At 39.1% G+C, this 10,979-nt stretch overlaps 1 protein-coding gene across 4 annotated transcripts in view; it reads left to right on the top strand.

Annotated features, from left to right (window-relative positions):
* The first annotated feature begins 960 nt into the window (after positions 1-960).
* The window catches only part of ICA1L (islet cell autoantigen 1 like), a 77,727-nt gene continuing 67,708 nt past the window's right edge, over positions 961-10,979 (top strand). For 2 of the 4 annotated variants that reach the window (XM_026492153.4, XM_057304128.1), the window contains exon 1: positions 961-1,048. The gene's annotated coding sequence lies outside the window, so the exon portion shown is untranslated. Of the gene's footprint in view, positions 1,049-1,119; positions 1,953-10,979 lie in introns of those variants that run through there. The other 2 variants (XM_057304114.1, XM_057304119.1) reach the window with 2 other exon arrangements.

The following is a 10,979-nucleotide window of genomic DNA, read 5'->3' as shown; positions in this document are numbered from 1 at the left end:
CTCTCGGAGCATACCTATAGCCCCTTTCCTTTTCCTAAGATGCCTGACAGCAGGGGCTGAATTTTGCCTCTTTTTAAGTCTCTACCACAAGTGAGTATGGGATGTATGTTACATGTTTGCTCAATAAGCATGCTCCATCTTTCCTCATGAATAACCACAAATTTTCCCCCACCCTTTCATCAATATATATGTAATCCCATCCCCTGTGGTTATAAAAAACTTCTCTCTTCCTTCTAGGTGTCAGATTTGAAGCTTGTCCTTCTATCTCTTTCCTTGGTTGCCTCTACAATAAACCCTTTCCTTTCATACATGATGTCTCAGTGATTGGCTTTGCTGTGCTTTGGACAGTGGAACTTGGGTTTGGTTACATTTCCAAAAAATATTTTTAAAAGACCCATACCAAAATTTTGCATATTATTTTAGGTATTCACCCATTCCTTGAAACACCATATATTTCAGGGTAAGAATCCCTGGCCTAGAGACCTCTCACTATTTTCAGTCCAAATTAACTAGTATAAATAGACTATTCTAAAACTACTTTCAGGTTTTTAAGGTAAGTAATTTGTAATAATATTCTAGAATCTCACTCCATCTTTTACGATCTTACAGACTTATAGTTATCACCTGGAGTGTAAACTTTTTTCCTTGCTAGCCTGTATCACAGTTGTAATTCATGTTTTGTAAAGCTTTAGTAAAGTGATAGGATATTTTGAGTCACCTTTAAAAAGAAAGTCCTTTGAATTTATCTTCCACCAGTAACAATTTACTTTTGCCTTATTTCCAATTTTTTTTCTTTAGTTTTTAGGCTCAAATTTTGCCTTTTACTCCTGAAGACTCATGACAACACATTATGGTTATGTAGCATTTGAGGTCAGTTATTAACAGCTGTTAACTTAATCCTCTTTAAACCTTTAAGATAAGAGTTAAATATAGCACGAGAACAGTTACCGCGTGCAGGCACTGGTCCTGAGAAGCGCCCCAGGACTCAGAAATGACCGAGGCTCAGAAGCTCATGGCCTGGTAGAGCTGGCACCTGAAGGCCTGGCAGGTGCGGTGAAGGCTCGGAGGCGGCAGGGAGGGACCCGGACTGAGGGCACTGGGCTTAGAAAATGACACCGAGAATGGCTCAGAGGTCTCACACACAGTTACTTAATTCTGATATTCTGACCGTTTTTCGTGTTTGCTAATAACCTGGAATTTGGTAAGGGCAGAACAGAATGGGTCCCGGAGTTCATCAAAAAACCGACCGAGAGCCGGGCCTCAGTGGGGTTAAACTAGAGCCCGAAAGGGCGAGAACGCGGACGCCAGACCGAGACGCCGAGGGCAGGGCGGCTTCCGCGCGCGCCAGGCCGCCCGGTTTAAATCTCCCGCCTCCCGCAGTCGGAGCCCGACACCTCCACGCACGGGTGCGGAGGGGCACGGGCTGCGGGAGTGGCCCGGCGGCGTCTCGGGGCTCGCGGGCGGCGGCGGCGGGAACGGGTGCCGGGACGGACCTCCGCGCAGCCAAGCGCGACCCGAGGTGGCGGAGGACCGGCGCGTCGCGGCTTCAGCGTCGCGGTGAGAGTGTGCGGCCTCCCGCGGCCTCCCTCCCTCCGGGCGGCGGTCAGGCCGCCCTCCCCCGGCCTGCCGGGCCGGAGGCCAAACCCTTGGTTCCCGTGGCGACGCCCTGAGGTGGAGGCGCGGCGGGAGGCGCACGCCACGCGCACACGCGGTCTCTCAGGGCCTCACCGGCCCCTGTGGCCTCCCTCCCGGACGAGGTCCTGGTCTGAGCTCCCCGGGACAGAACCGGCCAGGAGTGGTTTTTAGCGAGGCTGGGTCCTCTCCGAACGGAAGGGGCTTCCCTTCACGCTGGCCCCGCTAGCGAACGTGCGCTGCAGCCTGAGGCTTGTTTGGGTGATTTCTCTCGAAGGTGGAGATCGCTTCCATTAGAAGCAGATGTTCACAGCCTTTAGGTGCTTTCTTGCTGACCTCTTTATTTCTTTTGTGCTTATTTTTATGTCATTATTTTGTAATGGAAATGCCTTCTTTAGAAACGAAGTGCCAAGCGTTTGGTAAAAACAAAACCTAAGTAAATGTGCGGTTTGAGGCGAACTGCGGAATGGCCGAGCCCCTGAGGGCTTCCGCGCACAAATCCTGCGGCCTGAGGCCATGAACCCAGCCCCGTGCACCGATCCGGCTCGTGGAAACGCGGATCACCTGGTCGGGTGCCCAGATGATGTCAATGGTCAGATACCTGATGCTCTGAGAAAGATGGAGAGGGGGAAAAAATCCGACCTGGCAGCCAACCCGTGATGTTGTGGGTTTGCCAGTAGAGGGGGCGGGATTATTTTTCATGTAATAGATGATGTTAATGCACAGAGCGTAAACCCTGTTATAAACTATGGGTCACTGTAAAATAGCTTATTGCGAAGATCACGTTTATCCATGGTTTTGGATTTTCGGTAAGCATTTATGTATTGATTTATTTGGTTTCGACTTAGGCAACGTACTGTAAAGCGATATTACTTTCATCATCTTAACATCAATATTTATGGAGTAGCCACAGGTGCCTCATCCTTTAGGAGTTAATTACACATGTATTGGCTAAATAAACAACTAATGGTATGTATATACTTTTTATATGATGAAAATCTTAATCATTTTATATTTGTGCCCAACATTACCAGTATTCTTTGAAATTTCTGTTTTTAACAGTGCAGAATAGATTTGTGCATCTAGCCACTGAAATAACTGTGCAAGACATTGCTCTAATTATAAGTAATTATAATTGTTAGGCAAATCATTATAATTTTAGAGTTAAATGGGTGCTCAGAGCTCAGCCAGTCCAAAGTGGGAAAGCTGCAAACATGAGACGGGTGCCAACATGAGACTGGTGGGGAAAACTAGGAAACCACATTTTTATTAGAAATATTTATTATAAAGCAATTAATAAAACAATTTATAGCAGTGACTGAATTAGTACCAAATATCAAAATATATCAGATAGAAAACATAATATAAATTGTTTTGTTTACACTGCCCAACTTTGTGATTTCATTGCGTGCTATATCCTATATTTAAAATTTTTGACTTTGTTGATTTTCCCTATGTGCCTGTGTCCTGTTTCACAGATTTCTACTCTTACTTTCATTTTGTTTCTTTAACTTTGGGTTTATTTGTTCCTCTTTTTCTAAATTATTAAGGTGGAAACATAAATAATTGATTTTTATACGCTTTTTCCTTTTATATAAGCATTTAAAGCTGCAAGTTTTCCTTTAAGCATGCTTTAGCTAGATCCCACAAATTTGGAATGTTTTCGTTATCATTTAGTTAAAGATATTTTAAAATGTCACTGTGATTTCTTTGATCCATTATTTATTTAGGTATATTATATTATTTCCAAATATTTTAGAATTTTTTAGGTAGATCATTGCTGTTGATTCCTAAATCAGCAATGTTGTGGTCAGAAAACATGTATTATTTCAATACCTTTAAATTTATTGAGGTCTTTTTTTTTTTTTCTTCTTGCCTAACCTATGGTCTGTCTTGGTGAATATACCAGTTACTCTTGGGGAAAAATGTGTATTCTACTGGTGGTGGGTGGAGTAGTCTAAATGTCAGTTAGGTGAAGCTGGTTGAGAGTGTTGCTCAAACCTTTTATCTTCACATTTTTAATGTCTCATTATTCTGTCAGTTACCCTGGGAGAAGTGTTAAGTCTCAAGTCTCTAATTATGATTGTAGATTTGTCTTCTCTCTTCAGTTCTGTCAGGTTTTTCCCTTATATTTGGTAGTGTTATTAGTCACACACACTTTTAAGATAGGTGTGTTTTTGGTTTTTTTTTTCCCAAACTGACCTTTTTATCATTATGACATGTCCATTCTATCCCTGAAGATACTTTTTACATGGAAGCCTGTTCTGACATTAATGTAAGCTTAATGTTTGCCTCTTGCTATCTTTTTCCTTTTAACTCATCTGTGTGTTTATGTTTAAAGTGTGTTTCTTATAAATAACATACAGTTGGGTTGTAGTTTTTTGTACAGTCTCACAACAATCTCTGTGTTTTAATAGTGGTATATAGTCCATTTATATAACTTTTCTGTGTTTGGATTAAGCATATTGGTGTTCTTTTTCCATTTTTTCATTTACTCTTTGGTCCTCTTCCCCTGTCTTTTTGGGTGAATTGAGTTTTTAGAAAAATATTTCTTTTCCTATCTTTTTAGTTTTGTCTCTTCATGTTATTTTTTTATTGGTGGTATTAGAGATTGATTACATGTGTTTTGAATTTATCACAGCTGATTTTCAAATATATTCTAGTACTTCATGAACAGTGTAAGAATATTACCCTTTATACTTGCAATTATCATCTTCTCACCTTTTGTACTCTTACTTCCATATATTTTACTTCTACATGCATTCTATATTTTTATTACTTTTAATTTAAAGAATCAATCTTTTAGTGAAATTTAAAGATGCATGTGTATATGTAATGTTTAAAATGTTTAAAAATTCCTTTGTATTTATCAATATATTTACCTTTTTTGTTCTTTCAAGATTTTATTTAAATTCAAGTTAGTTCACATATAGTGTAGTATTAGTTTCAAGGGTAGAATTTAGTGATTCATCAGTTGCATATGACAGCCAGTGCTCATTACATCAAGTGCCTTCCTTAATGCCCATCACCCAATTACCCCATCCTCCCACCCATCTCCCCTCCAGCAACCCTCAGTTTTTCCCCTATATTTAAGAGTCTTTTATGGTTTGCCTCCCTGTTTTTATCTTATTTTATTTTTCCTTCCCTTCCTCTACGCTCATCTGTTTTGTTTCTTAAATTCCACAGAGGAATGAAATCATATGATATTTTTCTTTCTCTGACTGACTTATTTGCTTAGCATAATATACTCTAGTTCCATCCACATCATTGCAAATGGCAAGATTTCATCCTTTTTGATGACTGAGTAATATTCCATTGTGTGTATATATAGCACATCTTTTCAACACGGCTGAGTGGTATTTACTCCTGGGCTGCAGGGGTGTTTCAATATCCACAAATCAATCAGTGTGATATACCACATTAATAAAAGAAAGGATAAGAACCATATGATCCTCTCAATAGAAGAAGAAAAAGCATTTGGCAAAATATGCCATCCTTTCTTGATAAAAATCCTCAGGAAAATGCTTCTCCCTCTCCTCCCTGCTCGTGCTCTATCTCTGTCTCAAATAAGATCTTTAAAAAAAAAAAAAAAAAAAAAAAAAAAAGCCTGGGTGGCTCAGTTGGTTAAGTGTCTGCCTTGGGCTTAGGTCATTATCCCAGGGTCTTGGGATTGAGCCCCACGTCCTGTACCCTGCTAGGTGGGGAACCTGTTTCTCCTTTTCTCCCCCACCTCGTGTTCTCTCTCACTATCTCTGTCTTTCTCTCTCAAATAAATAAAATCTTTAAAAAAACCCTCAATAAAGTAGGGATAGAAGGAACATAACATCATAAAGACCATATATGAAAGACCCACAGCTAATATCATTCTCAAAGGGGAAAAACTGAGAGCTTTCCCCCCTAAGATCAGGAACAAGACAGGAATGTCCACTCTCACCACTGTTGTTCAACACAGTACTGGAAGTCGTAGCCTCAGCAATCAGACAACAAAAAGAAATAAAATGTATCCAGATCAGCAAGGAAGAAGTCAAACTTTCACTCTTCACAGATGACATCTATATAGAAAAGCTGAAAGATTCCACCACAAAATTGCTAGAACTGATACAGCAATTCAGCAAAGTGGCAGGATATAAAAATCAATGCACAGAAGTCTGTTGCGTTTCTGTACACCAATAATGAAGCAGCAGAAAGAGAAATCCTATTTACCCTCTTTCTCTCTTGCTTCCTGTAGAACTGAGTTTCTATATGTTATTTTCCTTTACCCTAAAGAATATTTAGATTTGTTTGTAGTGCAGGTCAATGTGGCACAAGTTCTTTCAGCTTTATTTGTCCAAAATTCTATTTTGCTTTCATTTTTGAAGGATATGTTTTTCGGATATAGAATTCTTGGCCAACTTTTGTTTCAGGACTTAAAGATACAGTTTGCTTATCATTATTTTGTGAAGCAGCCTCCTCTTCTTCCTGCTGCTCTGCTAAACATGAAAGCAGCCAGGGGTCTCTGCAGTCCAGTCCTATTTTCTGGATTTTAGAGCATTAGTTTTCCTGCATCCTCGGCCCTCTGATGGGCTTTAAGAAAACACTAAATTTTGTAGGTTATCTAGCTTATTCCCATTGTTAGGATGGAATTAATGTTCTCTTGCAACTTTCTGAAGTGGAGATGGAAGACCAATATAATGCTGACTGAATTAATACTGCTTAAAAAGATTTTTATTACTCTTATTTTCCAGATTTTTTTTTCTGGTATTCTTACAATTGTTTTCTCAGTGAATTTTAGACTCCATTTGTCTTTTAAAAAGAATTGCAAACAACCTCTTGATAATGATTTAGATTACATTGAATGCATAGATTAATTTAGAGAAAAATGAACTCTTTGTTTTATTGAGTCTTCCTATCCAAGAACAAGGCATATCTTTTTGAAGGCTTTTGTCTGTTTTAGTTTTTTTTTTTTTTTAAGATTTAGTTTATTTATTTGAGAGAGAGAGAGCACCAGCAGGGGGAGGGGCAGAGAGAGAGGGACAAGCAGACTCCATGCTGAGTGGAGCTGGACACGGGGCTCTATCCCACGACCCCGAGATCATGTCCTGAACCAAAATCAAGAGTCAGCAGCTTAACCGACTAAGCCACCCAGGTACCCCTGTTTTAGTAGTGTTTTAAGTTTTCTTAATGTAAGTTATTTGATGTTGAATTTGTTACTAGGAATTTTAATAGGGATGCACTTTTTCTTCCATTATATTTTCTTTTTTTTTTTTAAGATTTTATTTATTTATTTGACAGAGATAGAGACAGCCAGCGAGAGAGGGAACACAAGCAGGGGGAGCGGGAGTGGAAGAAGCAGGCTCATAGCGGAGGAGCCTGAGGTGGGGCTCGATCGCATAACGCTGGGATCACGCCCTGAGCCAAAGGCAGACGCTTAACCGCTGTGCCACACAGGCGCCCCTCCATTATATTTTCTATTGATTTTTGGGAAATTGGTAGGAAAACGGTGTGATTTTGTATACTAATTTTATAACCAGCTTACCTTTTTGAAAGATCCTATTGCTTCCAATTGTTGCCCAGTGAATTAAGTGTTTTGGGTATATTGTCACATCATGTGTAAAATGATAATTTAGACTCTTCCATTTTAATATTAATCCCTAATATATTTTTTTAGTCCCACTGTATCGTTTAGCACTTCTGGAACAATGCTAAATAACAATAATGGTGGGCTTCCTTAGTATTGCTCCTTGCTTTAATGGGAATGCTATTGGTGTTTTACCATTAAGCATTATGGTGGCATTTGTATGTGTGTGTATCTGTGTATACATGCGTAAGCCTGCCATTAAAATAGAAGCCATATATTCCCATTTCATTGAAAGATTTTTTTTTTTTGAAGTATGCTCTATGCCTAACGTGGGACTTGAACTCACAACTCTGAGATCAAGAGTCACATGGGGCACGTGGGTGTCTCAATCAGTTAGGCGGCTGCCTTGAGCTCAGGTCATGATCCCAGGGTCCTGGGATTGATCCCCACGTCGGGCTCTCTGCTCAATGGGGAGTCTGCTTCTCCCCCTCCCTCTGCCCCCCCACCTGCTTGTTTTCTCTCTCTCTCTCTCTAAATAAACAAAATTGTTTTAAAAATTTTTTTTTAAATCACATACTCTACTGAGGGAGCCATCCAGGCACCCCTGAAAGATTAAAAAAAAAAAAAAAGATGGATGTTAAATCTTATGAAGAATGGATGTTAAATTTTATTAAATGCCTTTTTATCATGGAAGATAAAGAATTTATCATACTTTTTTTTTGCTAACATTTTACTAGTGTGTTTTGGAATTTTTGTCACAGATAATTTTCATCAAATTTTTCTTATTTTTTATATATGTACCTATCATTTTAACAGTTATAGCAATTCTGTTTTGTTATAATCACATTTAGATTTCACCAAATTAAATGCTCATTGCTAACCCTTTTCACTATTTCTCCATTTTATAAATTCTTCATTTTTATTTTGTTTTTTAAGATTTTATTTATTCATTTGTCAGAGCACAAGCAGGGGTAGCGGCAGACAGAGGGAGAAGCAGGCTCCCTGCTGAACAAGGAGTCTGATGCAGTACTCGATCCCAGGACCCTGGGATCATGACCCGAGTCGAAGGCAGATGCTTAACTGACTGAGCCACCCAGGCGTCCCATAAATTCTTCATTTTTAAAAGATATTTTAGGGGCACCTGGGTGGCTCAATCAGTTAAGTGTCTCTGCCTTCGGCTCCAGTCATGATCCCTGGGTCCTGGGATTGAGCCCCACGTTGGGCTCCCTGCTCAGTGGGGAGTCTGTCTTACCCTCCCACCTCTCCCTCCCTCTCCCCCTGCTTGTGCTCTCTTTCTCTCTCTCTCTCTGACAAATAAATAAAATCTTTAAAAAAAAAAACTTAAAAAAAATAAAGACAGTTGTATGGATTGTGGCTTCAAATAATTTAGTTTTTGTTTTGTTTTATTTGTTCTGGGAGGCATTTGTGTGTGCTGTATTCCTGTTCCTTGCATAGTTAAAAGACCTTTCCAGATACTCAGCCTTTCTTGTATATCGTACCTCATTGATTCTAAGAAACACCTGTTCATATTTTCACATCTCTGAAATTATTTCTGAAATCTGAATTTTTTATATATTTGAAAATTGATTTGAAACAGTTTACTTTGTAGCTCTTTTCTTAAATAGAGGTATATAAAATAATGGTGTACTTTTCAAATGATGGTGTCTTCAATGGATGAAATATGGTAAGACAGGGGCGCCTGGGTGGCTCAGTCAGTTAAGCATCTGATTCTTGGTTTTGGCTGAGGTCATGATCTTGGGATTGTGAGTTCCAGCCCCATGCTGAGCTCTGCACTCGTTGGGGAGTTGGCTTGAGGATTCTCTCTCACCCTCTCCCTCTCGCTCTCCCCCCACTCATGTGCACTCTTTCTCTCTCTCAAATAAATAAATATTTTTTAAAATGTGGTAAGATAATTCCAAATTATTAGGTTACCATAAAATAATTTTTATCTGTAAGGTTGAGAAAGATCAGAAATTTAATAACAGTGTGCTGAGTTGCAGTGAAAAAGCACTTTCCTCCATTACCAGTGGGCATAAAAATCAGTACAATCTCTATGGAGGACAGTTTAGGAAAATGAAAAATTTTAAATGCATATACCTTTGATTCAGCCAATATACTTCCAGGATTTTATCCTATAGGTGAACTTGCTTGTATTTTAAATAATACATATGTGTTTATTCTTATTTTTTATTCAACATGGTTTAATAATATTCCAGAAAGAATCTAAATATCCATCAATAGACCATTTTAGTAAATTATAATACATCCATTAAATGGAATGTTAAATATCCATTAAAATTATATTCCACTAACTAGAAAATTCCATGTCATATTCTTTTTCTTCTTCTTCTTTTTTTTTTTATTTTTTAAGATTTTAGGTATTAACAGAGAGAGAGTGAGAGAGCACAAGCAGGGGGGGCAGCAGGGGGAGAGGGAGAAGCAGTCTTCCTTCTGAGCAAGGAGCCTGATGCGGGACTCAATCCCAGGACCCTGGAATCATGACCTGAGCCAAAGGCAGACGCTTAATGGACTGAGCCGCCCAGGCGCCCCCATGTCATGTTCTTTTTCACTTCACATTGTACATAGTACTCACTTTTATCCATTGTCTAATGTTACTGAGGAGATGTCTGAGGCCAGCATAAATTATTTAATTTGTAGGTGACAAATTTGTTTCTTCTAGATGCTAAAAGCATCCTTTTTTATCCTTAAAATTTGGTAACACTCCCTAATATATTTTAAATCTTGATCATTTCCTGTTAATTTTTCCTGATACATGACAAGACCTTTCAGTTTTTCACCTCTATATCCTTGAATATTTTGGCTGTTCGATATTGTTTGTCTGAGAATATTGTATTAGATTTCAATTGTTTCTCTTACAACTCTATCATCTTTGTTCTGACTTCTTTGTTAGAATCTAACCACCTTTATTTTGTCATGTTCATTCTGAAGGATTTTCCCTGGGTTGTCATCCATATTATTAACTTGTTTTTCTGAAGTAGCTTTTCTACTTGGAGTTGTTTCTAATATGATTTCAAGTACGGTGGTATTTTTTCTCTCTTTTTCTTTTTATCTTTTGTTTCTTTCAGCTCTTTTTAAGAATCTATTTTATGGAGTTCTGTTTGTTTGATCCAAAACAGTTTTTCTTTAAAATTCTATTTTATGGAGCAGTTCTTCAAATGCGTGGTTTTCTTTCTTTTCCACATTATGATCCCTCCTCCTTTTATGCAGTCTGACTTTTTTATGTTATTTATTGTTGAAAAGTTGTGTTCTGGCCTGCTCTTTGCCCAAGAATGGCATAAGCCTTTGGAATAGCTGCCTTAGAGGCTGAGACAGGAGATTGAACACATTGTCCTGGTCTCTCTTCTTTTTTTTTTTAAGATTTTATTTATTTATTTGACAGACAGTCAACGAGAGAGGGAACACAAGCAGGGGGAGTGGGAGAGGAAGAAGCAGGCTCCTAGGGGAGAGCAGGGAGCCCAATGCGGGGCTAGATCCCAGGACCCTGGGATCACGCCCTGAGCCGAAGGCAGATGCTTAACAACAAGCCACCCAGGCGCCCCGTGATCTCTTTAAACTGGCTGCTTGGTGACACAGTTGTCATATGCTCTCTTCAAGCAGGTTCCCACAGCATACGTTAAACATTCATTCCAGAGGCAGATCAAAGCTGATATATATCTGATTGATCTACTTTTGTCTGCTGTGCAGGGTTGACCACTAGCTTACTATTTTTTTTTTCTCTACAGCCATGCTTTGGCTCCTGGCAAGGAAAATAAAAAGTGTTATGGCACCT

This window comes from Ursus arctos, unplaced genomic scaffold (assembly GCF_023065955.2).
Source record: "Ursus arctos isolate Adak ecotype North America unplaced genomic scaffold, UrsArc2.0 scaffold_1, whole genome shotgun sequence".
NCBI lineage: Eukaryota > Metazoa > Chordata > Mammalia > Carnivora > Ursidae > Ursus > Ursus arctos.
The sequence above is the reverse complement of the archived record's forward strand: the minus strand, read 5'-3'. Positions and strand labels throughout refer to the sequence as shown.